At 38.3% G+C, this 5,244-nt stretch overlaps 1 long non-coding RNA gene across 1 annotated transcript; it reads left to right on the top strand.

Annotated features, from left to right (window-relative positions):
* The first annotated feature begins 1,979 nt into the window (after nucleotides 1–1,979).
* Nucleotides 1,980–4,838, top strand: LOC119774320. The gene is made up of 3 exons (XR_005279524.1): nucleotides 1,980–2,113; nucleotides 2,888–2,927; nucleotides 4,526–4,838. It is a non-coding gene; the product is annotated as an uncharacterized LOC119774320 (long non-coding RNA).
* The last annotated feature ends 406 nt before the right edge of the window (nucleotides 4,839–5,244 follow it).

Raw genomic sequence — 5,244 nt, forward strand, 5'->3', positions numbered from 1 at the left:
ATTTAATGGCTCTAAACTTTAAAATGTAATGGTTAATCTTGTGACAAAGATCTGTAGAGATTCCCGAAATGCTGACATTACCTGTATATTTGAGGGAGAAGTTAGGGGAAGTGTTGGCATGACCTCTGAGGAGATTGGTACCTGGTTCAATCCCCACAGCCTCCACTCTGGCGTCCTGAGCAAAACCCTTAACCCCATACTGCTCCCTGGGCGCTGCACAATGGAACCCACTGCTCCCCAAGGGGATGGGTTAAAGGCGGAGGTAAATTTCTCCAGTGTGAGGTCAATTATTATTATTTAATTTGATTATTAAGTGTGGAATACGTTAAAGGTGAAGTGATGGGGCAGCAACGGTTTAGCCCTGTAATTGGCCAGTCCCCAATTCTTACTAGAACTCAAAGAGGAGACATTGAGGTCTGTCTTTATTAAAATTAAATACCGAATCTATGGCCTACTGCTAAGAGTAGGATGAACTAAAACTGAAGAAGAATTGAAATCTGACACACACTGAATGATGTAAGAGAGATGATAAAGAAACTTTTTGTCCGAGAGACATTGACTCTCATGAAACAGTGAAGAAATCTAAATTAGCAGTCACCTAGGTTTTCTCCCTGTCTGCCCTCAGCTGTGATTCCTGAGGCAACATCTTCTTATGCTGCTTCTATCAAGCAAACACTGTGGTGATACCTTACTGTTGCTAACATTTTTCCTTTGAAGTTGATGACCAGTTACAATGAATAATGCATAATCTCCACTTCCTTCTCAAAAGACAATGTAATCACTGGCAACTTCTGCCTCTGACTTTCTCCCAGAGGAATGGTGGAAGAAGGTTTCCCCTTCCCTCTCATAGCTGTGGCAGGCTAAAGCAAACACAATTATTTCTGGGAACTCGTTCGCGTGACCCCGATAACTGATGATCAAAGTTTCTCTTTCAGTTTGAGCCGTTTTAACCTGCGCTCTCTCCTGGGCCCGAGCTATTCCTCAGATACATCTGTGGAAACTTCCCTGATTGCACTGCTATGACAAGATGTTTGACAGAAACGATCGTGGGAGCAGAGGGGGCGAACCTGATGATCAAATGCAATGTCACACTCAGGAGTTTTAGCTGATGTGGCATGAGGGCAGAGAGCACTTTATATCATACCCTCGTTAGGTATGTTACCACAAAATTCATCTTTATTGCACTTCTGTTTACTTTCACTACAACGATAAAAGCTGTAGATAAAAAGATGAATATCCTATCATTGCAACACAACTAATTACAGCGTGCTCTGTACAGTGATTTGTTAATAACACTCTGATGATCATTTTTACAGATATAAATTGATATGAAATCTGTACTTCTCTGATTATTTGTGTTTTTCTCACACAACAATCATATTATCGGTCTACATTATTCACCAGGCATCATTGCTACTATTCCCTTTATGACTCTCTGATGACATTAGCAGCAGCGAGGTTGTTTATTCAGCTAATCAGAACATCTCAGTTAACAAGCGAGTGTCTCTGATGTGGAAATTTGTTGTTGTTCGTGTCCAATTCTCTTCCCTTTTATGCAAATACTGTCAGCAGTGTCATTATGCCACCTCTGAGAGGGTGAAGAAGGAAACATGTGCATGTGTGGTGCCATGTTTTTGTTAACTGGTGGGGATAATTTCCCAGGATTAGGCTACCTTTTAGTGACATACTGTATAGGAACTCATGGGTAGCAATGACTGGTCCCCATGAGGAAATGTTCTCTTCTTGGGATGGGGGTTAGATTAAGGACTAAGGTATGGATTGAGGTTAGGTTAGGTGTTGATAATGGTAAGGGTAAAGGTCTGGGTTAGGCCATAGAAGTGAATGGGAAATGAATGGAAAATCCCCAGAAGAATGTTGTGACACAACATGTGTGTGTGTGTTTAAGATTACATTGTGTGTAGTGGTGTGGGCTGCCAGTCTGGCCACGCTTGTCTGCAATTACCCTCTTCAGTGGGAGCGTTACAATCTACTGCCATGGAAAGGTGCCACAGCCGAGACTCCTTCCCACCACTTCCAAAGACCCTAGAGTGGGCTTGGATTTGCCTCATAAGCATGTTTCATCTACAGGCTAAGAGGCAGAGCAGATGCCAAGGTGGGAATTACTGCTCCAGTCTGAGCAGGAATGCTGGGTGCTATAATGCCATGACTGCAGATTTGGCTCTTCGCTGTCTTGTGTGCATCTGTGTGTTCAGGGGTGAGCCAGTTTTAAAGCCCTTCAGATAAAAAACACATGGGAGGCTCACTGAGATTAGCTCCTAGATAAATGTATGTGAATGTAGCTGTCTTCAAAGTGACAGAGGGTCCATGTAAATATGCCAAGGCTGATATCTAAGATATCATCTGGTTATTTGCTGTTCTACTGCACATTTCACTTTTGATGTAAAGGAGTCAAAAGAAAATTACTACTGTCAGTTCTGAAACCCTCCGCACTTAAATGTGACTTAAAGCAAATTCAAATGCATAAAAAGAGAGATATATGTTATCATTCATTCTAGGATTGTTTTTGATAGTTCTCAAAGATGTTCTTTTTTGTGGGCATCCCAGAATGTCTTATGTAGAGATGACTGATGTTCTCCAGGAGTGTCTATCTGTAGGTAAAATCTTTATTAATGTAAACAAATATTTATTTCGCCCTTAAATACAGAATAAGTTATAAACAATTATCTTATGAGTCTGAGGCTGTAACATGATCAAACAGTGATGTGCTGTTCAACGTGTCAGTAACAAGGATTTCTTTTTTGAATTTGTGTGAGGGTGAAATTTCAGCTCAGTAGATGCAAGAACTTCCTCTGAATTATGGGAGATGCTGTTGTGGAAAAATCCCCTTAAAGTGAAATTGAGTTTTTTTTTTTTTTTCTTTTCTTAGTTTCAAGCCACAACATTCTTGCCACTTCAAACTAAACCAGGTAACATACAGTTTCTTCTCTTTCTGAGAATGCAACCTATAAAGAACCACTTGAGTAGCTGCAATGAGAGTTCAGAGAAATGGAAAAGCTTGCTGTATCTGTTTTTCATTTTCAAGTTCTCTGACTTGTCACAATGGACTGTGATGGTCGATGATTAATTTTCGTTAAACAAAGTGACACCTTTGTTTGAAACATATTACCCTTCATATTTCACATCAGTATAGATATCCCTGCATAACCTTTTTTTCTAATTCAGATCTTATTTGTTTTAAAATTGTTCTTTCATTTTTTTTTCAGCAGTCCAGTTTAGGTAAATGCCTGTCATTTGTAATGTCAAATCCTTTCAAATGCAGTTTACACTCAGCTCCCTTGTTTCAAATGCATCTTATGGAACTCCTCAACCTCTCTACAGTTACCATGGAACAGCCTCAACACAACAGAGTGTGAGCCATTACACACAAGAGGTAGTGCTAGCATGATGATGAGTGGAAAGATTATCACCTGTGTACTAAACCTGTATACTGATGGTTTTGCTCACAATGCAGAGGATGAACTAAAGAATTCTCGCCATTTTCTGTTCATTGCTCTGCAATACAGAGCAGACTCTGCAAAGGAAGGATTTAAATTGACAGAGATGGTTTGTGTTGCATTTTCTTCTTTTTGGATTTACTGTGGATAACTGTGCTTTCAGAGTCTGACCAGAACAATTTGCTGACTTTTATATTCCAATTTTGCACTCTACAAATAAAGTATGGCCATTTGAATTGGTTTCAATCCAAGCTTTTAAGCAAACTTACAACCCCAGAATGAGCATTTATTACATAAATACCTACTGTAAATGTAATTTTACTTTGTTTGGTATTATGAAATCATAGGTGACATATCCATGTCTATGCTGGTGAGTTTTTATCTCTTCTTTATTGTAACTATTTGGATACAGAGGTATGATAAAGCTATGCATCGGCATCGTTTTCTCTGTTTAAAATCCAAATAAATCACACACGTATAGACCACATACACACCTGAAAAACCTCATCACAGTTATGCTTTAAATAAATCACTCCCCAAAAATACTAAAAAACCTATTCATTTTTATATATAAGTAATGAAAAAAAAAATATAAAAAAATATATATATATTTTGCTTTGCTTGTAGTGATTACACATACTGTACTTTATCGCACCAGAAGACATGAATACTGTACCTGAATCTCTGTGACACAAGCTCATTACCTTTATGAAAACCAGGGTTGGACTTTACTGGGGTGTTTATATTGCATATATATTTTTTGAACAGATATAAATAGATTTTCAGTTTATATGAAAATAAATGCCAAAGGTGAACCTGACTTGTAAAGCTGCACATTTCTCTTCTTAATATTGTGGCTGCTGTTGAAAAGTGTGAATTTAGGTATAAGGTTAGGTTATATGTGTTCAGCCTGTGTGTGTGAAGGAGTAATATGTTCATGAAAAACCTTTTGTGCTGTGAAGAAACTTTACTCAATTTTTAGATTCACTGTCTACCATCTGCAGGCAAAAAAAATTAGAGTGCAAAACATTTGTCTTTGAAATGCCTGCTTCTCTCTCTCTGCCATCCAGGGATGAGCGGAAGATGAAATGATTCATCACAGCAGAGACAGCTTCCGGAGAACAAGATGAGATGAGACGAGAGTGGGAGCCGAGTCATTTTATATCTCCCAGAGAAATACACAAAGCTAAGATTAATTGTAGCGGCTGGAAGCCAATAATCTGTGAAGACGGACTGGGAGGAAACCTATTGCTCCACAGGTGTGATTTTTGATGCAGTGTTTGTCCAGTGTCTGAGTTTAGATAAACATCTCTCATCCTCTGCTACCTGCTGAACAAACTAGAAGCCAACTAACTTTAAACAGTGGATTCTAAAAGTATCCTATAAGCATGTATCACATTTAAATTTTACATAACCTTTTCAGTAGTTGAGCTGTAGAAAAAAAAAAAAAAGAAGGGGGATGGTGGATTATTTTTTTTTAAATATACATAGCCAAATTAATATATTCTATTAACCTAAAGCAATATGCATGGTATGGTTGTTACATGTCAGGTACATGTCAGCCAGTAGCGACCTTTCTTGCTGGGGTGTTGGCAACACTGGTGAAGGGATGAGAGGAGCAGAGAAGAGAAACTATTGAAGAAAAATTCTAAATATTGACAAAAAAGTGTTTAAATATATGAAAAAAACATATAACTAAATTTAGTAACTTAGAGTTCGCAAAGTTCTTGTTCTGAGTTCTTTCTATATTGTGGCATTTTGAAACAACTTTGTCAAGAAGAGCCAGCAC

Source organism: Cyprinodon tularosa, unplaced genomic scaffold, assembly GCF_016077235.1.
Source record: "Cyprinodon tularosa strain WSP-4 unplaced genomic scaffold, ASM1607723v1 ctg81, whole genome shotgun sequence".
Classification (NCBI taxonomy): Eukaryota; Metazoa; Chordata; class Actinopteri; order Cyprinodontiformes; family Cyprinodontidae; genus Cyprinodon; species Cyprinodon tularosa.